Below are 25,975 nucleotides of genomic sequence, written 5' to 3'. Positions count from 1 at the left end.
AGCCAAGACAGAGAGCGAGCATTTGGAGGATTTTCTCTGAAACAATGCATTGGCAGAAGTGGTCTGACGGATAATAGGGAAAATAGGGAAAAATAGAAGCAAAGAAGCACTTCAGATTTAGTACAGCTCATAAATGAAAAAGGAGCGGGGACCTAGTTGTTTTCCACAAAGAGAAAAAGGAAGAGGAAAACGATTACCATTATTATTACAGAAGGTAATGATATACAAAAGATATAGGAAATATATCCTCTCTGAAAACCATTCTTAGTGAATTTTTATAAAGTGTACTTACCTGTAGTAAACAAATCTTTTAATTTCCAGAATTTAATGTCACAGTGGAACCCACTTACGCAAAAACCCATAATACACAGAATGATTCCCATTACCCATCTTTTCTGTAGGAAAAAAAAAAGCTGTAGATACTGTGCTGACTTGGCAATATAGATTTGAACTAAGAGAGATGAAGTTTCAATTATATCATGTTATACCAAATGACCCAAAAATTGAAATACAGAAATGAACTCTATGGTAAAGGCATATGGTGCGTATATCTGATTTCTCAAACTAACTCAACGCTGGTCTGAGACCATTTTTCATTCTGATCTCTCACATACAGTACCAGCCCTCCAGACTACAAAACTGGCTGGATCAAAAGCCAGTATTGCAGATTTTCCTTATACCTACAGTAGTTGGATGACAATTCCACCTCCAGGCAAGAACCTAGAAACAGCCTGCTGTGGTTCACCAACTATCTCCAAGACACACAATTCAGAACTACCTAAAAGTCTTCTCTTGTAATCAACAATAAATGTTATCTGTTGTATCATTTTCACACCTCAGGTAGTTATGTTGCTTCACAGCACGCGTCAAGGATCTCTAGCTCCTTTGCAGTGATAATAACAAACCAGGACATGCTTTACTGTAGATTTTTATCTCTCACTTTCAGATCTATCATCGAAAATCCACTTAACTTGACAAACACAATGCAGCCACAGTGAGAGTTTCAAGTGTTCAAATCATGGACCTTGTCAAAAGAAAATATATGGGCAATAACACAGAAATAGCAATACCAATGCACTACTGAGCCCATTAGATGCTATGGTGAAAGCCAGAGAAATTAAATGAAAGTTAATTCAGGGCTTGCTGTATTTATTCAAGAATCAAAAACAACAATAGCAGCACATACAACTAAAGGTGATAGATTTTTTTTAAAGGCTATAAATATCAACAGGGCTGAATTCTATAGTATCTAACTTGATCATTAATTTCTAAGACAGTCAGTGCACCCTGCAGAAGCTAGTGTATAGGTACAGTTTAAAGGAACCACTCTGTGACAATATGGATGACAGAATAAGGTCTTGAGAAATTAAAAAGTTTGCATAGGAAATGTACTTCTAATTAGATATTAAATAGGATGTAGAATAAAATACATGACATGCAATATAATTAGACATTGCAATGCTGCAGTAATTTTTCCTGCTTATGTTTTTTTCTAGATCCTGTATTACACATTATTCTGACCATTCTGTTGCTGTCTTAACTATCAAATATATGTTCTTGCAAACATACAAGCCCTATATGAGCTGTAATGAACTACAGCCCGTGAAAACAAAAGGAATATAGGAAGAGAAGGAGTGAAGACCTCTGAATAACTAGCGTACCTGGAATATATATGCTCAAGAAACCAAGAAGAAATCAAGGTCTTTGTTTCTCAAACCATAAAATGTGGATACAAGAAATGTTTACTCACACTTGAAGATAGTGCATTCACCCTGAAAAAAGGTTTTAAATGGGAAAAGCAGTACTACACTCATATCCATACCACATCACTTCACTACACAAAATCCAACTACATTTTGTTACATAGATATGCACATTCTCAAATAAAATCCACCACAACCATGTGTAAGGACAGGAGTCTGACTCCAAAGCACAGAGTTTAGAACACATTGGGAAACCTGCAGGAAAATAAGGAGGAAGACTCAAAACAGCTGGCCTGAGCTAAATCTTTTCTCTAACTAAAGCTTTTTCCAGGCTATAGTAGTACCACTGCAATAACCTCATGTTATTATTTATCAAAGAGTACAAGACTATTTAATAAAGAGCTCTGCAAAACTTAAAATCTTTGGTCTTTATTCCCCACGTCATGCAAAGTCTGAAAAATGCAGGTATTACTGCTAGCCCTCCATCACATTAATGCAGCAGCACTTGACAATTAATTCTAACTGAATTTTATGTCTTTAACTGAGATCACTGATTGCTAGTAAGTTTATTTTTACATTCTTTATCAGTCCTAACCTTTCCCTCTTCATTGCATAACCTGTCAGTTACTAGCAAATATACTATTTTTGTGTACAACATATTTTTAATGTGAGAGGTGCCCATTAAGTGCAAAGATGTTTTTATAATCCACTGCAGTATTTCAGAAACATTATTTGGAGGAGAAAAATTCATCTTCACAAGTCTCATCTAGAGTAGGAATTTTAGTATCCATTTTTCCTTTAGATAATTTCTTTTCACACCCAAATGACTAAATCCTGAAGACCCACAAAAATCCAATGCAGATCAGCTACATGAACAGATTTTCTAACTTGGCATGCAAAGCTAGTTCCATTGTCTCAGTATGGCTTTTTTAATCACATTCTGTTAGTGCATATTTTCAAATGATATTTGACCACAGGTGGGATACACGTTGCTCTTGAAAACCTAAAATATGCCCCAGTTATTGAAATTCAGCAATGCAACATTAACTTTTAGAATAAATGTATTCCATCAGAACTGAACATATTATATGACTGTCTTCAAATTGTCTGATAAGCTAAAACAGGCGCAGTGGTATTTCTTCTAAAATCAAACCTGAATAGCCATAAGTTTTGTTCTCAACTAAATGGCAGCAATTTTAAATTTTGATTCCACACAGGCAGAAAAAGGAATGGAAAAGGGCCTAAATCTTGACTGCAGGGGGCCTGAATGTCACCAACAGATTAACCTGAAAGGCAGTAAGTACACAGCTTCCACCAGCATCCAGTCTGATGAAGCCATTTATATGTTCATAGGAACATTAGGTTGGAAAGGACCTACAAGATCATCTAGTCCAACCATCCTCCTAACACCATCCCTACCCACTAAACTACTATAATCCCTTAGCAATCCCTTATACTACTTCACGCCCATACATGAATAGCTGCCTCTTCCTTTCCCTCCTATCTTGCAGCTACTACAAATACTAGGTTCTGGTCCAAGCTTTTCCTCTTACCTTTATCTTCCGACAGTTTATCTATAGCAAGCAGAACTGCTATCACTATAAAGACCTACAATAACTTCTGGATGCTGTGCCATATTTCACCTCACAGTGCTTCTTAAGAAGAGATCTGATCCTGGATATGCACTGCAAGCAAATGAATGTTTTGAATTCAACAACTTTCTCTGATCGCAACTCTGACCCCCACGTACATCACACGCATATGAGCAGTAAGGTACAGAACCAGTAGTGATGCAGCATAAAGCATAAAAAAAAATAAGGTTAGGGGTAACACACACGTTTGACGAAAAACAGATAAACATCCTCAGCACAAAAAGATGAGTAAGAGTCGCTAGAGTTTGGAACAAGAGGGAAGAATATTATTTGTGCCTTTTATGGATCATATAGGTTTTCTGAATGACAGGTAGCAATTTGCTTGACAAGAGATACATGAAGTACTCTCGATCCAATTCATTTCATTCCTAGTGGACCGAAACAGAAAAAGCAGAAACAGTGATGCTGTCATAACTATCACTCTGCTTTGTTCTCTGGTTTAAAAGCAGAGTGAAGTAGAGATTAGTCAAGAATGTGCATTAATGATTTATCGTTAACCACTTAATCCAAAAATGCAATGATTAGGCATGAGAATCAAATAAAAGTAATTACTAATGTATTTAGAAGTTATACCCAGGCACTTAGTTTTTTGCATTGCTAAGCTGAAGACTGATGACTAAAGAATGGAGATTAAGTGCAAGGATTAAATACAAGAAAAAAATTGCTACCAAGCTGATTCTAAACAGCTGAAGCTTCAGAACAAATATCGTAACAAGACAAAAACTACTAGAAATGAAGTGCTAAGGTATTACAAGGTAACAACAACAAAATAATTTAATCATGTGAAACTGCCCCCATTTCCAAGAACTCCCAGTAGACTCAGATCTGTATATATCAAGGCAGAAAAAAACTGTTCTGAAAGTCACTTCTACCTCAAAGCTTCAGCCAAATTCTTCCTTCCTCTCTGTTCCATAGCAAAGGAACAGTGCTTTCAATATATTCTTGCACAAAGGCTTGGCAAATAAAAATATTTTTTCTAACAAATACTACAGGTACCAGAAAATCAGCAAGTTCAAATGCTTAAATTCACCTGCAGATTGCAGAGGCACTGACAGTGACACGACCTAATAAATTGGAGTATAGAAGCACTACCCTATCCTTTGACAATTTACATTAGAAAGCAGCTTGTAAATAAGCAATTTTGCATCTACAAAATATTTCTGATTAGTCAGCAATACACAGAAAAGAAACTTTGGCAATAAAATATTAAGTTTTTCCTCAAGTTTAGGGGAAAGCAAAGGACCTAAACGGCCCATTTAGAAAACTAAATGGAATTGTTACGACTACAAGAAAACAGACATAACTAATCTAAGGGGAGAACCATGACAAGGCACAATCCTCACTCCCACTAGATGGCAATATTGGGTTTTTTAGCTAGTCATAGAATCACTGAATGGAAATTGCAGTATTTTTCATGTTTCTGAAAGCTACATTTCCTGTAAAAAAATAGAAGAAATAAATGCAAGCCAGGCTTCACTGATCACCAGAGTGGGGGAAAAAAAAGGCTAACGCATATAAGTAAACCAAGATATGCATTAAGCAATAAACAAATTACAGTACTGAAAAAAAATACACTAAATGAATAATAAATGTAATATGCTTTAAGGCTGTTATATTTATAACTAGACCCATCTCAACTTAAATCTCTATTTAACCCTCTATCACTGTATCGGCAGTACGTAGCAACAAAAACAGCACAGCACATTTAAATTGTGGGAGAGAGCATCTCAGATTACTCTGAAACCACCTCCTGTGGCATTAAACAGAAGCTTAGAGCAGTGTTAAACATGCACCAAATTAAAGATAGCTTCAGTTCTATCTCTCCCAACGAGAGCATGGGTCACTGTGACAATAGGCACAGAAGAACACCCTATTTACTAAAAACAAAAAACCCCAACCCATTGAAATCATTATTCCAACAAAAATTGTCTCTTTCAATAAATAAAATCTAAAGCTTAAAAATGAAAATGAATTTCCCACTGCAAACAGTTAAAAAGAGCTAGTTACCAGTCATCCCATTAATGCATATGTTTAACCTTGTTTAACCTTAAAATTTGCAGGAGTATAGACATATCAACCACAAAGAGCATGCAAAGAACGTCAGAAAGGCTCAGTGAAGCAGATAGTGCATGCTGTCTAGGGGTTACAAACACAGGACTCTGTTAAATCAAGTTCAAGGCCACATAGACTTGAATTCATGCAGGAACATGTGCTAATCAATGGCCATTACACACAAACTGGAAGCCAACGATCAACCAGGACTAAGTCTGGAGACAAATACCCTGTACAGCAGGGAACATATGACAATACCAATCCCAGTTCTTCAGCGTCTTATTCAGGAGATCCATTTCTGCTACGCTACAATTCTGACACACTTACAATTTCATCACCTGCTGAAGTCTTACACTCATTTCAAATAAGATACTTGCTTACAATAACAGATCAATTCTGACTAAAAAAAAAAACCAAAAACAAGTTGCTTCAGAACATGAAGCAGATCTTCATTTCAGTCCTGTTCATAGTTCGTATGTTTTATAGGTAATCTCATTTAAGTATTGACTCATTCAAATTAAGCATGATACAAAATCCTTCCTCCAATATCTGATATTATATGTACAGTTCCCAGGCACAATAATTCCATCCTTGAATGGGGTATTGAAATAAGTAAAAACCAGACAGATCCTTTAAGCATGCAAACAGACACTGGTATTATATTGCGTTAAAAATAAAATTTTAAAAATATTGTACATATATCTATCAGAATGCTCCCAAGTATTCTTATAAAATATTAAAATATTTCTCAGGTGAATTCTTCCATTTACTGTTCCATCTCAAATTCCCCATCATCAAAAGATCCCTAAATCCTACACAGATTAGTCCCATTAGTCCTGAGATCTTAAATACTAATGCTAAAGACAGCTCCTGAATCCATTGCTGACAGCATTAGCCAGATCCACAGCAATACTGCTGGCATCATCTGCATCAGTTCCTATTTTGATATCTCCTTGAACTGAAGGAAAATCAGCCCTTTCATTGGACATTGAATATATTAAAACAGATATGGTTTAAAGACCATATTATATGCCACAACCAAAAAGCAAATGGCCATGTCTCCAGACATGAGTTTTCCCATCAGCTGGTGTTGCATTAGGAGATCACCCTCCAGCGAAGCACAGAAGCAGTGATGTACTTTGAGATCATACTTTGTTAATGCTCTTGAAATCAAGAATTATAAGCACGACCACCAATGAAACACAACATGCAACCTGAAACACCAATGCCATTCTGGACTGCAAGGTGCGAGGTAATCAGAAATGAGTGAAGGTGACTTGGACGTATTGTGCAGATAAAAAAAAAGCACAAACGCATTCCCCTGTAACACTGACTTTCCTCATTTCCCAAGGAGAGAATTCTGCAGGAGCTATCAGCACCTTGCACAATGAAGCTGTAAGTGATACTGCTTACGCTACTGCCACACAGTGCTGACCACCAGATGCTCTCCTATGCACATATTTATAATTAGTACACCTCCAATTAAGCAATCAATACCCTGACAACTTTTAGTGGAAAAATCTGTTTTCCTCTTCCTTGAAACTCAACAACAGAACCAATAGACATTTGAATACACTGGATGATACCAAACACTAGACAAAGCCACATACTTGCAGAATTTTTGTTTTGAGTCCAAAATAATTGTTTCATCATGTTTGATCCAAACATTGCTCAAACCACTCCAATTTGAGCATATTAGTTCTATACAGCCCTATACTTGCAACCCATCCTCTTTTCAAACATGTGGCAACCATGTAGAACACCCAACATCAGCTCACACAGTCACAGCTACTGTCTCTTCATAATATGTTAATAATACACTGCCCTCTTCATTTGGTGATAAAGGTTTAGAATCAAAACCCAGGCACTTGGTAGTTGTGCCAAATATGTGATAATTTTGTTTTAAAGGCTGAGAACACCCACAGTGAATTGACTGAATTTGCCAAAATTAATATTTTATTCTCACAATAGCCATATGCTATTCATTTGTACCTTAGCCTGGAAGCAGCCATTATAAATATAAAAATCTCAGTGAAAACATTTTGCAGCAAATTAAAACAATTTACTACACCAACACAAAAGGGCAGACAGAACCTGTGAGGTCAGAGAGTCAGTAAGCTCAACTTCAGAGAACTCATCAGAAAAAAATTATCAGTTGCGCTCCAAGTCCAAAACAGGAGAAGAGCTTCCAAACACATCAGAAGGAATGTAGGTGAGTAAGTCACTTGGATCAACTTGGTTGCAAGGACAACAATGTTCTCATACAGATTAAGACTGGTCAGGGCACAGATGGAATGCTGCACATCAGGGTCAAGTTTAAAACACTTCAGTGTTGGGCTTCATTGTATTGATACAAAGAAGGAAACACAAATATTGCCCAGACTCTTAAAAGATCAAGCAAATCCAAACAGTCTTCCTTCCTTCCTTCAGTAAAAGTAAACATTTAAAGCAGAACTTAACTGAGCTAATAACCAGCAACCTTCCCTCCCAGGTTTTTCTTCCCTGCACTTCACAGAAGAGAGTGAGAGACAGCATGTACTGGGGGAAGGAGGCAGGGGGTAGATGAGTTAAGGAAGCAGAGGGTGAGGAAAAAAGTTTATTCTCTGCAGATGGCCAAGATCTGTAAACCCTAAGAGTCACATCTTCAGCTGAGAGAAGTCTAAACTCCTCCTTGCCTGCATCCCCACACCTAAGCCACACACTTCAGCCATGGAAAGAATGGCAAAAGCAAGAACTCAAGCATTAGTACTGCTGGACTCAGCATTAGAACAGTCACTAACAACAGCAAGGTCAGGATTTTACGCCAGATTCACAAACAAGTAATTCGTAAAATTCCAGATCAGGTCCCTAAATTATTTGCCAAGGAAAAGTGAGAATCAGATCAGATATTATCTCAAGTCTGCTCCTTCTGTAAGAAGGTTTTGTTTTATTTGGCTCTCACTGTAATGAATTGCTAAATGTCACTGTAAAACAAAAAATATTCATTCATAAATATTCAGTAACATAGTGAACTTACAATGAACTACACTAGCTGTTGCAGCAAATTTAACTCACAGCACACACAACTCAAGAAGTGACAATTAGATTTCATATATCAGACTGCTGTTGCATGACAATGCAGCAGATCATTGCTTTTAGCACTACATAGCACGTATTCATACCACAGAATGATTGCACAAGTCTGAGGAAGGCAGTCCATTAACCTTCAGGACCCAAAGCTGCTATCATAAACAATACTTGCTCTTTTACAGATGCACTTCTCTCCAACAGATGCCCCCACTACCTTCACAATCCCTCACTACACATCTCACCCATCATAAAAGAAAAAAAAGACTGGTTATGAATGAGAGCTTCTCATTAAGACAGAGGGCACCTCAGTAGCGATGTAGTGACTTCCATTCAGTAGGCCACCACAGCCACACATTCCATCCTCCTTTCTAGTGCCCTGACTACAGGTACAGGAATCAGTTTGAATGCAGCACAAAAATGGGACTTTGGGCATGAAGCATCAGCTGCCTAAGAACACAGAAACAAGCTCTGAAGCAGGAAGTGAATTACATCATATACAACTGAAATGAAAAGTTGTTATTCGGTGACTTCCTTGTCAGCAAGATGATTTTTCAGTCCACAAATGCTACAAACTGGACTGCCACAATGTTTGCAGGAAGGAGGGATGCACCACCTCAAAATGTGGAGATTTAAACTCCAAAAGCTACAATTTTTTTTATTACTATCACATAAAATAAGGCCTGGGTGTCATGCCATGACTAAGATCTTTATCCTATAACAAAAAAAAAAAATGGCACAAGCATCACTCATAAATGAAACACTTCCTATTATTTCCTATCAAAGATGGTTATTTCCAACAACCATCCCTCTTAGGCCACTGCTGAAAAACTGGTTCTGGAAATAACACAGGGAAGTGCTGCCTATAGGAATACTAACATCACCTGTTTCAGTTATGGGGATACTTTATGTTTGCAGTCTGTCAATTTGAGACAGATGCACTGACTGCTTCTAAAGTAGTTACAGCATGGTTTCAGGGATATTACACCAGAAGCTATAAGATTTTTTTTAATCAGTGTTTTTGTTTGATACTCTTGAAAGTATTTTTTTTTCTTTTCACAGTGATAAGAACTGAAGCTGGTGATTACAGCAACCCACTAACTTGCTTCAAATCAGAAGATCACTGTTTCTTCTCAGTTAATGACTTTTCAACTCTGCATTTCTGTTGCATCAGTAATATTTTGGAAAGACAAGATTCACACCAGGTATAAATCAGTGCAGCTCTAGCAAATTCCAATGGAATTGCACCAGGCTCCACATACCATAAGCCATCCTGTGCTGTTGCCAAAAAGGAGAGAGAGGGATTGGCCTACAGCATGGTTTGGCTCGTGCTCGCCTCATGGGAAAGAAAACGTCCATCTACACTCCTCTTCAAACTCAGGCTAAAAAGGCAGTATGAGGAATGTTTAAAAGGCTGAGCCAGTTCATTCAGCCATGTCTATTAAGGGGCTTCTGAAACTGTGAAAACTAAATAATATTTGATTTATCATTGTAATTCATAAATTGTAAATGTCAGAAACGGAAATATTTCTTCAACAGTAACAATATACCTGGACGTAAACTTAAAGCGCATGAAAATAGCAGCAGCAATCATGATAAAGTCACTAATGGAAGCAGATTAATGCTTCCTTTCCAGTCGTTACCATTTGAAAGCAGAGCACCTTTAGCAGCAATTTTTCCTAGAACAATTTTTCAGCTGTCTTATTCTACTTCATACAGTGCCAAATCCTGGCCCCCATTGAGAGTGCAGATGGCAAGCCTGCAGATTTAGGAAAGAAAAGAAGAATGGGAAAGAAAGAAATGGCTGAGACATAGTCCAGATTCTACATCAGAGTTGGTTGTTTTTCTTTAAACTCTCCGTCAGAAGAATAGCTGGTTACCCTTCAACAATCATTTCATATATATTAATTTTATTTTCAAGGAAAAGTAAATAGAGAAAACAGATTATTAGGTCTAACAACTTTATTTAGTTTTGTTAGAAAAACTGAATTCTCCTTCATACACGCAGACTCTGCAAATTGGGTGTAAGTGTGAGGTTAGCAACATGGGTCAGGCAGAGTGAGGAAGTGTGCAACCACAAACTTCAAGGCTGAAGAAGTGCTCACTGTGCGCAGCAATAGTAGAAGAAAGAAGCAGAAATTTTCTCTTCTGACAGTTGGCACGCTCTGTTTATTAAGAATGTCAACTCTCAGAACATTTTCTCCCAGCTTAACTTGGGCAGCACCTCTCCTTTTAAACAGATTGCTGTTGGGTGCGCACTCTCCTAAAAACAGACCACTGAGAGTTAGCACCAAATCAATCCAATCAAAGACTATCTGAGCACTCTCCAAACACACCATCAAAGAAACACTCAAACACTGCAAATCTCCCATTTCAAACTTGGTACCTTTGATCCTCCCCTCCAGGCTAGCAGTACTGCAAGACAGCACCAACTGCAAAAGAGGAACACCTGGAAAAATACCTGCAGAGAAGAAAAGATGCCAACAAAGGCAAAGCAGCTGTAAGAACACAGTGCTCAGTCCACCCTTGCAGAGCCAACAGGAAGGTCTGAGCTAAGGTCATACAATCATCACTGACAACAGCTCTGCAGGTACATGAGCACCTCTAACCAAGTAAGCAAAGGCAATGATGCCTTTACAATGAAATGCCATCTTTTATTTTGAGCTCTACTAATTGCAGATAATCGCATTTTATGTACAGTGCTGTTTGTTACTTATTTTTCAAAATCCCTTGCCTTTCAGTCTAGTTAGATATTTTCCTTACTATGGGAGAATAAATATTTCTATATTCTAAACAAGTAGCTTACCATTCCTCTATGTAAACTACCATATTCCCTGACAAAAAAAAACTATGACTTTCACCATTAGAGTTAACCTTCATTTCAGCACCACAGGCAAGATGTTCAAACGAATCTTGACTTACAGATATGTCTCCATAGGCATTATAGAAAATCACTCAGATGACTCCATCCAGACTCAATTAGTACTGTAATTAATTCAGCATCTCAGTGCAGTAATTTGGACTTCCTATTAAGGAATTCAGATACTTGAGAACATTTTCTGCAAGATGCCCTTTCTAAAGAAAGAAGCAGCTGGAAGGTGATGCTTTAAAGGGGCTATGGGCACGAAAATGCTTTTTCACTTAGTTGGCTCCATCTGTTTGACAAGTTATGAACAGATGCTCCATATCCTTACAAATGCATTTCAGCAGTGACCAGAAAAGTCAGTTTTTCAGCAGACAAAACATCAGTGTCCACAAGTAGAGACAATCATTTTCAGAACTACTCCCCTGATCCAGAACACTTTGTACAAAAAGATGTAACACATAGCAGACAGAAATACAGGCCATTAAAATAAATGGAGGCTATTTTTCTCTATCTGAGGAAAGAGTAAGAAACAGAGGTACACAGAAGAAAGCACCTTCAGGAGAAAAGGGGCCAAACTGTTTGTCATTGAGTTGCACATCATAACAGAGTTGTTTCTATCAGCAGCCTGCTTTTGGACCTAGTTAGCATCTATTTAAACAACATCCATTAGGTCACCTCTCTTCTACACCCAAAATACAAGTGAGGAAAGGAGAATGATCACATCAATTCAGTAATCAGTTCAAAGTGTAGGACTGTCAACACCTCCACCTCACATACTTTTTCTTAGCGGCAAAATGAGCCCTCAACTTTCACTATTGCCTTCACAAACAACTCTACAGTTCAGCAATGTATTTTCCAAATCATGCAAACACCCATAAGGAAAAAAGAAGCAATCTGCCTGATAACCAAATTGCTTCTGAGCTGGAGGCCTTTCATTCTGTCAAAACCTTTTGATTTCTGAGAGGATTTTGCGTGCATGAGAAGTCCTTAACTTGCTATCCTTGGTTGAGTTGTACCTGTGCAGTGGCAATCTTGGCCATGCAGGCTGCTCAAACAGCTCTGGCCACAGAGTAGGGCTGGAGACAGCCAACACATCAACCCTCAGTCCAGGATAGCTCTTCACCAGCCAGCATAGCTGAGAGGTCCCAGAGGAAGGTGATAGTGGCTACCACACCTCTTCTGGGCTACCCAATCCGAACATGTGTGGACCCTTCAAGACACCTGTGCTCTGAATTCTTGCACACCCAAATATTCCTGAACAGCATCTAGATTCATGCCACCTGTTACCGATGCACGCTTTTTAGCAGAGATCACAATGACTCAAATCTTAATTGTGCCATAGTGTCTCTGGACTGTACAAGGTACAGCCACCCGTATTAACCAATCCACTAGCTGGCAGATGAAAACAGATACCAAGTATTTAGCTAACAAAGACAGGTAAGTTATATACTCAGAACCCAAACAAACTGAGTTTCTCAGTATTAAACAACAGCAGAAAATTTTCACCATTGTCATCCTTTAACAGCAAACAAAGAACTCTGTTAAAACCAAGGAGACTGTAACTGGAGTCTTTCACCTGGGATGCCCACTATTGCTAAGAAACTCTGCCTCTGTGTCATCAGAAGGGCTACAAAACACAGTTCAAGCTTAAGAAAGCAAAAGGTACCACACAAATACTCCAGCAATTTAAAAGATTTCTCTTCAACCTCAGTATGTTAGGAAGGTGGCTGAAAAAATTGCTGAAGTCCAGTTCAGCATTCTCTCTCAGCAGTGGATGCTGCCTTTTCCAGTGCTGAGTCAGGCTTTCTGCATAGAGGACACATTCACAAGGAAGCAGTCTCCAGAGAAAGATATGAGTGCAGCCTGTCAGAGCCATCAGAAACCTGTCAGGAACAGGCAGAGAATGCTGTAGCCATGACTCAGGCTGTGAAGGTGTTTCTTTACACTGGTAGAGGCTTTAGTACCAGCTACACAAGAATCTGGCAGAGTATTATGAAGTGTCTTGGTGCTCATTGCTTCGTCCTCCCCTGCAGCATTATCTTTTATTTGGCAATTGTGGGTTACCAAATCTCTGATAGGTTCTTTAAATATTTGAGAGAGGAAAAGGATAGACTGAAGATAGTAACAGAGAAGGTACAGATCAGGTAAACTTCTAATGCTTCCCAATGTTAGTAGAACAGAAAGTAAAGCATGATTTGAAAGGACATGTAGACATGATGAAGCATATCTGCCTTAACAGAGGGCAACCCTTAGCCTTCAAGTGAAATTTTGTTTAGTCACTTTTCCTGTGTTAATATCTTCCATTGAAAATTTCAGTTTGGAAACTTTCCCAGGTCTAGCTCTGAACTACAAGCCAAATTATTCACATTTTCAGGCTATTGCAGTAAGTGAAATCCTACAGACTATGAGACTCTGAAGTTATTCACAGTACCTGTTGCTCTAGCAACATGTGGCCTGAACACAAAGGCAGCCCCAATACCTATTGTACATTGAAAACCAAAAAGAAAGTGAGCGCTAAAAAAAAAAAAAAAGCCAACAAAACACCCAACAACAAAAACTACCTCAAAAAAACAAAACAAGCAAAGTTAAAGCTATGACCAGGAAAGACAGAACATTGATCAGAGATTTGAAACCACTTTCTGTGGTTACTACATGTGTAGCTACAGCAGACCTAACAGTGGCTGAGGTTTCCAGTGGTCAAAGAAAATACAACCCACTGCAAGAGTTTTCACATGCAGATTGCACATGAAGTTACTGGTGCTTGGTAGCAGTCACAGGAAAGTTTAGGTTCTTTGAAAAAGTAAAACTGAACATTCAGTTAAGCTGTAAAACACACCTTATGTTATATTTTAAAATCACTAAGTTTATGAAGCTTCAGAAATGCCATACTATTTTGTTTATCCTGCATACCTAGTTACAGTAATCACAGTGCTGATACTGAAAAGTTCAAATAGAATTCAAGTATGAAAGTGGAGCACAATCCCTTCAGTCTCCAGTAAGCTCAGTGCATTGTGGTCTGATCTGATAATGAGGAAAAGAACTTATGTTTTCTCAACTACACTCAGAAGTATGGAGCAGCAACAGAGAAAGTATTCAAAAAGGTCTTTACTAATCCTTAAGTCTAAAAAGTAAGACCAATAGTTTTCCAGTCACTTTGTTACCTGCTTCTTTTTCCCCTCTTCTCTTGCTCCTGCTCAATGTTCTACACTCTGAAAGGTGAGGTATGCATCCTTTCTGGAAGACAAAAGCCACCCACTGCCCACAGACAAGCATTTTGAGTATTGAAAGAGAGCCAGAAGGCTTAAATTCACAAAGAGAACCACGCAAGACATTAACACTGGAGTATCACCACTGAATCATCTTAATGACAATTGGCTTAACTGGAAACTAAGAAATTTGTTGATAAGGAATTTAGTCAAATCTGATAAGAAAATCTGAGTTGCTGCTGCTACATAGCTGTTAGTAATGGACCTTTATGTCCTATTTCCAAAGCTCTCTGATTAAACTCCTGAGCCTACAATCTACAGGGCTGGGCAGCATGTGCAGCTGTGATGAGTCCTCACAGACTGGCCTGAAGATTTTAATTCTGAGATTCGAACTCATTTAATGAAGATGGAGTACACATCAAATCTTTTAATAAGCTTTCAGAATGTACATGATCACAGCCTGTGAAGCCAGTTGGACAGTGACCTCACTAAGCAACAGACCAATTTGATGTTGATTTAATTCTGCAAACACCACCCTCAATAATTTGACATGGAAAGATTTACAGCCTTGCAGAAATCATTAGGAAGGCTGCTATGCAGGGAGGAACGGCAATAGGCTCCACTGAGGTTGAGCTGGGAATTTGGGCTGATATTGCCACCTGACTGGTCAGCAGCTTCAAAGTTATACTGGCCTCTCCCTGTTTAAGTAGAGTCCCTGAATTAATCTCCACTCAAGTCAGTATAATTCTACTGATAAAGAGCAGGCCCTAAAATTTTCTATTAAATAACTGTTTGTATGTAGTGCAAGAGATGTGGCCACAAAATTCACACAGTGGTTACTTAATGTCATGCATAGAGACAAGGGGAAATGTCTTTAAACTGAAAGAGGGCAGATACTAGGTAGAAATTCCTTACTGTGAGGGCAATGAGATACTGGAACAAATTTCCTAGAGGTTGTGGATGCCCCCTCCCCCCCCCCGGAAGCATTCAAGGCCAGGCTGGATGGGGCTTTGAGCAACCTGGTCTAAAGGGAAGTGTCCCTGCCTACAGCAGGTGGGTTGGAACTACATGATCTTAAAGGTTGCCTCCAACCCAAATCATTCTATGAATAAGCAGACCAGTGGTATACTTCAAAAGGTAATCTGTTGCTAGTAACAACTGCTTTTCTGAAGGTTTTTTTTTATTTAAAAAAAGAACAATTTCAGTAATAACCTACTGAAAAGGTTAATTTCCCCTTAACACTGTGTTCTCTGCAATGGGCTTATATCAATTAGCACTCCTATTTTACATTTACTCTGTGCAGAGGAATGGGTTGGGAGTTTCCTCTCTTCTATTAAAAAAAACATGCAGAGAGGTGGAATATCTGTCAGAGCAAGAAAAGAAATGCAATGTGACTGCCATAAAACAAAGGCAAAGAGAGTATAAGAAATGTTTCATTCAAAAGACACATTAGAATCCTGAATGCTGTTCAAATCACAGATTTCAGTATTAATGTGGGTGAAACCAAAAGGATTTTTCAGGATGTAAAGGGGGCTTTGTACATATACTGGTTCATTGGCTCTTTTACAGAACAATCTAATCCAATTCTTCAAAGTAAAAATAACGCCCTGATTGCACTGATTATTTTGTTTCTCCAGAACCAAAGACTGAAACAGTTATTGAAATCATTATGAGACTGAAACACTTCAAGGGATACAGATTGTCTTCCTTGTGACTATGGCAACATATGCTGCAGGATAGTATTCACACTGTCTTTCAGCCATCTAAATTTGGTTGCCTATGTTTTAGACCCAGTTTCCCCATGAAACTTGTTTAGAAATGCAGGCCTCTGTTCTAATTTGTTCTGCAAAGTCACCTTTTAACTCACTGCCTCCACAGGAAACAATTTCCCAGTTTATCTTCTAAATTCAGCTCCATAATGAAGACTGCCTGAATGCCCTTTCCCACGTGATTTCACAGTTTCTTGCATTTTTGGTGATAGAATTAGTGACTTATTCTATACCCTATAATTGATTATCAAGGCACACATAGAAACATACGACTAGAAAAGCTGTAAGAACATAATTTAGATTAAAATGTTGAAACACTAACAAAATGTCGCACACCAGTTCAGCTCCCCTTACTTTAAAACAGCCCATCAGACAGCAACCTGAGCACCCCAAACACCCACTGAACTCAGTTCTGCAAGAAGCTGTGGACATCCTGCTTCTACCACTGAGGCTGCTGCTAATGGCAATGACCTCCCTTCTCTATGCTAACAACCCTGTTTTATTTGGCTACTTTCTTTGTCAAAAGCCTAGGGTAAGAATCCTCAAAACATAACTATGAACTTTCACAAATGAATATGTTCTCTACAGTAATTTTTCTGACACCTCCAGCTTCCACCAGTTCCTAGCACAGTGCTGTCCTGTACTCCAGTAGTGCTGGGACTGCCTCTTGCCATATCCTTCACCTCCTTTCCTTTAGCCTCCCATCAAGACAACTAGAAGCCAAAAGCAGCTGCTAATAAGGATGAAGCTTCTTTATTCCAATTACCACTGTTACCTTCTTTTATTGGCAGCTTACAAGGCCGGGAATACCTAATTCCTCAACTCTTAACACTGAAGTTAGTTCTCTTAAAGTTTAAAGTGTAGTTTACTACAGACCAAACTGGTTTTGGCAACTGAAACTGGAAGAAAATGATACTTAGGATTACAGAACTTCGCTGAATATATCTCTTCCAGAAGTCCTAAAAAAATCTTAGTTTTAATCTTTTTCCTTCACAACAAAGAGAGACTGTGATTATAGATAGAGAACACAGGTGATAAAACACCCTTTGCCATCCACATTTAACCAATACATCGCCACTTCTTTAAGAGTCAAGAGATGCATTACTTGCCTACAGTCAGTAACAATGTTCGTCCATTCATTTTATTCAGGCATTACTGCAACTGATGAAGAAGATACAGAAATCTACAGATAAGGCTTACATGGAAGACCTTATCTTTTAGTCAAGGGCCAAGTTCCTTTGATGGTGTAATAGAATATTTTCCAGTAATCTGCACTTCAATTCCATCAGCTCAAAGGATAAAGTATAAGCTCCATTCTTTTGCTTGAGACTAGCAATAAAAAGGTCATGCAGAACAACACTTGTGTATTTTTACAGGAACGCTCAATGCTTCCACAATCCTCTTCTGTTTCCCTTTCATAAAGCTTAATGCCCCTTATTAATCTGTATATGTGTTTGTGTGCATTCATCACCACAGTACCTGAACACTCTATTAAATCAGAAGCATTAAGAGAAGCTTGCTGTGGCATAGTTAACACAGGTATGTTTATTATTTTATTGTCTGTGTTACAGCATTCCCTAGGCAGACTTGCTTAGTGTCATACAACCTCAAGTTGAAGTATAACTGGTACGTTCCATTTCAACGTCAAGTTCTCATTTTCTTTGTAGCAAGATGCTGCAAACATCCCACATTCCAACCTGAGTATCTCTTAAGAGATTCCTGCACAAAAAGGGGATGTGGCACAGGGCACATGTTACGTACATGATCACATCTATCTCTTTACAGTTCCAGCTTCCCAACTTCCTCCCTTCCTCTGCCTTCTACTGCAGTAGGAAAAATTATGTAACACCAAAGGAAAAGCTTTTTTTTTTTTAAACTCACCACCACCACCTTTTCTCAGAATAAAGACTCAAAACACAAGAAAATCATCATGCACAGTGAGCCTCCTCTGTAAGCCATCCAATCTGATCCAGTTTCACCAAGACTGTTGATATTACAAATCTCATAACAAATCATAACTACAATACAAATCCTCTTTGCTCTAGGGATGAGACTTGCATAAACTGTATTACAGATGTCATATGAATTTCAAAGTGTCCCTAGAGGAAAATAAGACCCAGTTTCTACAATTTGCCTTAATTTTTTTCAGCCTGTCTGGTTCACACTGTCATCAAAATTCACCTTCCACAATGAAGACACTAAAAATCTAGGTAGAAAACATACACAATCATAGTATATCAATAGTGAAATAGATTTAACAGACATCTGATGAAAGTCCATGTTTATATAACAAATAGGAATCCACAAAAGGACAATGGTTGGAAATACTAAAGAAGTTCTGAAGCAATGATTTTTACTGATCTGCAATAAAAAAAGCATACATCAATAAAAGCAGTCTGCCAGCTGGCCTTGAAGTTGTTACTCTAGTAAACAAAATGAGAATGTTTCTTCCATTCAATGTTTCTGTAGTTAGGTATGGTCAGACTTTTATTAGGAGAACATAAACTCTGGAAGTTAGCTGACACTTCTCACTTTATTGACACCAGTTCATGTTTCCCCTACATGATTCTTTTTATAATCAGGCCAGATATAGGAAAGGCATATTTATATATTCTATATAGATATAAAAACTCATAAGTATTTTAACCCTCCTTCAATCTCCTCTTCGCAGTTTGTCATCCCACTTTGTCTCACTTTTCCATGAATCATGGCAGTAAAATCATACAACTAGCTAATCCACTCATCATCATGCTACAAATTGCCCTGTTCAAAGCAGGACTTGAAACAGTGACAAAGCAATGGAAAGAGAGAATTAGTCTTTGATAAATTCTGAGAAAAAACTTGCTGAGTTTTGTGCATTCTGATCATTACATGATTTTATTTGCAATGCTTACAAGTACGAAAAATCAATGAATGATTCATGGAGACAGTAGAAAAAGGTATAATCACACTTCCTTAGAAAAGGACAAAAGAAACAGAGCAGACCACTGATCACATGAAGGTTCAGTTTTAACATGTCTATTTCAACCTATTTTCTTTTTTGTTGTTGTTAACCAAAAAATTCTGCTCATTGTTTTTTGTATTTAATAATCCTCAGAACACTAATAAATCAGGAGTTTAAGTTCTTTTTATGATAGCTGTTCTCTTTAGCCACTGTTAAGATCAGGCTGGATGAGGCTTTGAGCAACCTGGTCTAGTGGGAAGCATCTTTGCCTGTAGCAGCAGGGCTGGAACTACACGATCTTAAAGGTCCCTTCCAACCCAAAGCATTCTGTCATTTTATTTTTCTTCCTAAAAATAAAGGGATGGAAAAAGTAGGAGCTGGTGTCAGGAAACACTGATGCAAATATATAGTACATGATATATCAGCCTATATGATTTTGAATATCAGAAGCTTATAAATAAGCTGATCTACTTCTTGCAGAACACAAGAGGGCTGCTCTATGCTTTATTTTTTTTTTTCCAAAAGGAGTTTCAACAGGGAATGCATGATGTGGCTTATACCCCTAGTTATTTTCAGGAACATACTGCGTACCAGTCAGCACTACTCCAAGCTATATTCATTTCTCACAGCTTCCCAGGCACACAGGATGCCAGTATGTCATCTTTTCCAGGAAAAGATAATTCAGAGAAGAATATCGTAGGTGCTTTTGGCTTACTCACATCCATACTAACTTTATGCTCAGGGTTAAAATACTTACACAGATTCTGCCAAGCCTAGCTTGTGAGAACTTTTAAACAGTACTGAATTATCAAACAAATGTTTGTCATCTCTATTACACATGGCTTGCTCTTTTTCAGTCTCAAAAATTACCTTGCACTATGACACCATGGTGATGGAGGGAAAAAAACAGAAAAAACAGATAGATTCTGCTCTTTTTTAAGTGAAATGCAAATCCTTTGATTCACACAGGAAATTTCACTCAATGACTGAGCAGATGAAATCTTTGCAAATGTGACTTGTGTACGAACAGTTGATGTAAGGTAAATGTAATGTAAATGCTGAGCTTTTACCAGTATATGTAGAGCTTAAAAGAAAGAATGAGACAGTAAAAAAAAAAAGGAAGTTCATGTAAAAATAAAATTAACTGGGATCAAATTATACTAACATATGAAGGAACAGAGAAACAAAGTGGTCAGAAAATGAAGAATGCATAACCATTATGGATTATATCAGTGAATCATGTCTTTCTACAAAACATTCAGAGGTGAGGCTTATCAGTAATTTGCATGAGCATGTTATAGGACTAGCAAAGCAGGCAACGTGCAGTTCCTCCAATATATGTCTTTAAAATGACAGAGCTATAACAACAAAAAGTACCATGCAGATAAATCAAGTGGCAGAAAGTTCAGAGATCATTTAAGCATTGTTTAATCTGTGGTTTTATTTCAAATGCTTGGGCTTCAATTATAAGGAAATTTCAGCTTTCAATTGGATACCTTATTATCAACTTTCAATCTTTCTAGATCCTACCAGTAAGATCAAAGCTCATAATATGTTATGGAGGCCTTATAAACTAGAAGACAAATAGTCAATTAAACATTCTAATCTTTAAGGATAATCAGAGGTTAGCTGCTATCTTGACATACAATTGTGAAGCAGAGACCAGCTGTTATATTAATGTTAGCAGTAATATTAGCAGCCATTAAACCAATGGAAAATACAGCAAGCAAAACTTAATGCCATCTTAATGCCACTTCATGACATATCATTACACCAGCAACCATACATCTGATCTTTAACAGGTATGAAAGAAAAATATTATTCTTTACTTACTGCTGAAATAAGCAAAATCAGATAAGTAAGGCATGAGGGAAAAGATTTGCCGTTGAAAACTACTGAAACTTCAGAGCTGCAGTAGCCTCTGGTGCCATTATGCTCCTTTGAATGGAAAACTTTCTAGAATCATTCAAATTAAGTGTTGTCACCTATTACAGTCCATCACACAATGTTCTGCATGACAACTGGATCTCTGTAGGTAGCACCATGCACAAAAATACAGAGACATCTAATGTTCTGTAGGTAGCAAATTACTATACATCAGTTTCTAATCATCTCTAATATTGATTTACAACCACCACCTCTACACAACTAACAGCACACCAACAATTAATGCTGTACATGTTATCCTGCAACTGTAACTGCAGCAAGCAGCATCTGCTATCAAGTGTACCCTCCTTATAAAGTTAATATGATAAAATATTCTAAAACATTTTATAACGTGGTTTTCAGAGCAACAGTCCATTTGATTCGTACACAGCTTGAAAATGTCAGACATCTCTTTCAATATCTGGTGCCAATAAGCTATGGGAAATGGGTTTTATTTCAGAAATTTGGGATTGTTGTGGACAACAGAACAGTTCTTCATCATGCTGAGTTTCCAGAATCCCAGATTTCTCCATCTCCACAATTCCTTCTTGCCCAGCAGCTTCTGTAACTTACCAGTGATACATTCCTCAGCATAGGCTGTCAGTTCTGTACCAAACTGCAGTGACGTTTTTAAGTCACTAACAAGATGACCTAATCAGCATCTGTTCTTGCTATTCCCATGTGGTGCCATTTATTACTTTTATCGTGAATATTTTCACATGTAAAATAATGTCAAGTTCTAACAGAACAGGAGAAGGTTTCTCATAAGCAAATTAAAATTGCTTCAGTGACTTCTAAATTATCAACACACTTCTCTCATAACTAAAAAGAAAATAAAAAAACAGGTAAATGATATTTTTAGTCCTTTTTTTTTTAAATATCCTACTGCATTGCATATTATTACACGTGATTTTTCTATCTGATTAGGAGCAACTCTGGACACATTTCTGTCTCAGTCAAATACTGGGTCAAAATTGAAAGCACATTACTTGAAATTTACATTCTTGGGTACATTCTTATTTCTGTAAGGCTTGGGACAATACTTAGTATGGATTTTATTTCCAGGAAAAACTGTGCATACTGAAGGTAGAAAGCAAAGAAAAATGTTTCCAAGAAGCCATGAAGATTCTGACATACAAGATGTAGGAGGAACTACCTCAAAAACACTACAAGAGACCACAGATGATGGTATGCCAACATATGCACAGGAGACAAATGTTTTACAGCACTTTTAAGAGTCCACTGTCACTGCAAATGTTGTGCAAAAAGAGAGCAAACCAGAGTCTGCATCAAGGAAGTGGCAGGAAAAGGTAAACTGCATTGCACATCCCTGGCTACCCTTTAAAAAGTACAGCGTGATCTCCACTGTGCCACTATGGCCCACTAGCTGGTATCCAGGGGGAGGAAGAGGAAGATAACAACCCACTAACCACCTGTCCCCTTGAAGCATTTGGTGCCAATATTTGTAAGAAAGCGCCTTGATTTTGAACTCCCAAACATACAGACAGACTGTTGCTTTACTCTCACCCACTCTCACAGAGCTGCCTCTGGCATTGTTTGGACCTTTAGGAACTAACTAGGAGGGACTCAGGTAAGTAAGAGTCAGTACGTACTTCTTTTATTTGCCCTGGAAAAGGTATGTACAATATACAGCACTAGCACACACACCAACATGTGCTAAGCATCAGTTGTGCCATGCAAAGATTAGCTTACTCACACAATAGTTAGTGCATTAAGTACTCATAAGACAGAGAAGAAGTAAGTTACATTTGAGTATATATAATGATTTTATCTCATTAAGCATTTAATGAGAAAGCATATTCCATAACCTCAGTATTGTAACCATATATTTCTATAACCAGCAGAGCACAGCAATCAACTCCAATCCAAGCAATGCAGTTGCATGATGACATATTTGCATTGAATGTCATGTTCCAAATTGGAACTGGCAAGCATCTTTGCCTCAACAACAATGCCATATGGAGTTACATCTGATACTTCTCGAGCAGAACTCCTCTCCTATCCAGAATACATCTAACAGTGCCACAGACACACTATGGCATTTAAATAGTAATAACGTGAATGTGAGGGCTAAATTAAAAATGTGTTGCATATTAGAAACAATTTATGCAATAAGATAAAAAAAGAGCTTCACTGGCTTTTGGCACCAGAGCTTACAGATATTTTAAGAAAAAAGTACTTAGTTACCTATACGTCAACTTCCATAGTGGATCATACAATTAAAGGCACATCAAAGTAACTAGCAAAGAGAAAAAAGCTTTTGTCACAAGCAGATAAAAGAGAAGTTGAGCACTAGAAGTTGTGCATTCAGTTAGCAGAGACAGCAGGGCTGGGCTTGCTGTCAGAAACAGTAACTCCAGTTCAGTTGGTTTTAAAATAGTACAGATGTGGGTTTTGTGCTTGTGCAGATCAGGTTGATGTTTTTCACTTGCACAGAGAAGAGCTGAGAAGCATGTACTCCCTCACCAACATTTGTCCACTCCCATTAGCCAGAGCGGCTCTCAAGGATAAAAGTTCAAAACTCCAACTTCACTATTTCTAAAGAATTCATAGTCCATACAATTATGGTGTGCTGTCAGTTTGAGCACCATTCAACTGCTCAACATCAAGAAAACAAAAAAGATTACCACTTTATAACCCATTGCAATTATTTTTTATTTTGCTGATACCAGACCACTTGCCCAATAGATGCCATAAACCCGAGCCATCAGGTAGTACCACACACTGCAGCCTACAGTAGAACTTGAGCTCTTATGCCAGTGGAATCATGTTACCAATTGAGTGGGCTGATGCTATCTCATAGGAATTCTGCGAGGGTGAGTGCTCAAGTATACACTCTTGGGCAACAATCAAAAAGCAACAAGTTCTCCCATAATGATAATACTTGAACTTTCATGAAGAAATAGGCTATTTTAGGGAACCAGATAAGTTTCCTCCCCAGGATCATTTAACCTTTTTTTTTTTAAGTTGTGTTTTTTTCCCCAGATGTTTTAGTATGTGGCACAATAAACACTTCAACACTCCTACAATGACTAAGTATTTGATGGGTCTGAGTCTAGAGAGATTTACTGACAACTGGAAATGTAGGTTGAGGGAAAGCAACAGGATTTCTTAGGTAGTTTGCATCTCCTGGAGTATACCTGCTTTCTAAAGGAAGTATACTGCTTTAAGAGCCAAGATGTCCTCTTCCATTACCACAGAAATAGGTCGTAGCTCTTAACACAATACAACCATTTGCCTCACTTGATGCCTCTCCTTCAGTACCACTGGTCTTCCAGAAAAGCATGTAAAACCTGCTTCCATTACATGTTTTCAGAGATCCCATGATAATACATTTGCAAGCCAACTTCGTTAAAATAAGCTTTCTAAAGCTCCAAATTAAGAAAGTTACCCTTCAAGTTATTTCATAATTGTTATTAATGCTATAGCTTCAGGTATTCAAGATACTTAAACCACCTACAAAACAAAAATATTATATTTTGCATAGCACAGCATGCCCATGCCTGCCAACCACTGAGTTCATTCAACAAAGCACAGAAACTTCTCCACAGAACATTCACAGGGACCAACCAACCAAGCCAACCCATTTGAGGTATGGAAGTAGGAAAACAGCTATCTAACTACAACAGCCTATCACCTTTTCAGTGACTTTAGCCACAACAAAGCTCCCATGTATCTGGGTAGCTTCTGAGCAGTAACCCAGGAACAGGGCAATCTAGTCAAGGTACACTTCCACAATGCAGCTCACTAAATATAGGGATTGATGCCTTGACACTCGGGCTTGAAGCAAGTTCACAAAAAGATAAGCCTTAAACATTCAGTAACACAGAAGTCACCCAGCTCCTCTCCCACGCGCTATGCCACAACAGTTGTTTTCTGACAGAAGCATCCTGCTACCTATTACCAGGACGGCATTTTTTCGGAGAACCAAGTCATCCTCTATTGGGCATGGTACTCATGGGGGGTACCTGAGGTACAAGGAAGCAGGAAGCCTCAGCAGAGTGCATTCTGTCACACTGCGTATGCTTCTATTCTAAAGATACTGTGTAATTTGGATAGTGTGATGTCCCTTCTTTTTCCCCCTGCAGTTTGTTTGCTTTTTGATGTTTTTAATTTGGAGACTCAAGAAATACATTGAAGGCTGCAGTTCTCTCAATTTATGCTACATGTTGACGGCTTTACCTTAAGAAATTCTTAATCATACACACCTATACAACAGAAGAACAGTACAGGATAAAACAACCTTCCACGTGTGTTCTCATCTGTCTGAATAGCAGCAGAGACATTCTGTTTATGAGGATACCTTATTATGAACTATGGGTGCATCCTAGACTTAACCATTAGAGCATTATTTGTGATTCTGTGAGCTTCCACAAGAGATATTTTCAAAAAAGAAAGGATTACACTGAAATTATCATGAAGGAAAATAACAGAACAAGAGAAACTCCGGTTACCATGGGAATGTGATCCAGGCTTTCAAACAGAAGCATGTTGAGTTCAAGACAACACCAGCATATCAGATCTGCTAGATGATCAATTTCACATATTTAGAAACTAATTGCTTCATAAATTACATATAAAATACAACGTATCTTTCCATTAAATTCTCTTTATATTGCAGTAGTTATCAAGAACCATGCCTCCCCACATAAATTCTAACCTAACTTCACTCACATATAATAGTTCTATGGGAGTCAATGCAATCCACCAGTTTCTCAGAGGTTCTGTCTTGAAGTATCAAGTCTTTGTGGCTGTTTGAAACTAGACCCG

General features: G+C 38.0%; 1 protein-coding gene across 1 annotated transcript in view; it reads right to left on the bottom strand.

The window, feature by feature from the left end:
• The window catches only part of PRKCE (protein kinase C epsilon), a 272,383-nt gene that overhangs the window by 205,963 nt on the left and 40,445 nt on the right, over positions 1–25,975 (bottom strand). The window lies entirely within an intron of this gene.

This window comes from Cyrtonyx montezumae, unplaced genomic scaffold (genome assembly GCF_038088225.1).
Source record: "Cyrtonyx montezumae isolate F1298 unplaced genomic scaffold, pur_monq_1.0 scaffold_0, whole genome shotgun sequence".
NCBI classification, from domain to species: domain Eukaryota; kingdom Metazoa; phylum Chordata; class Aves; order Galliformes; family Odontophoridae; genus Cyrtonyx; species Cyrtonyx montezumae.
This window is presented reverse-complemented; position numbering and strand designations above follow the sequence as displayed.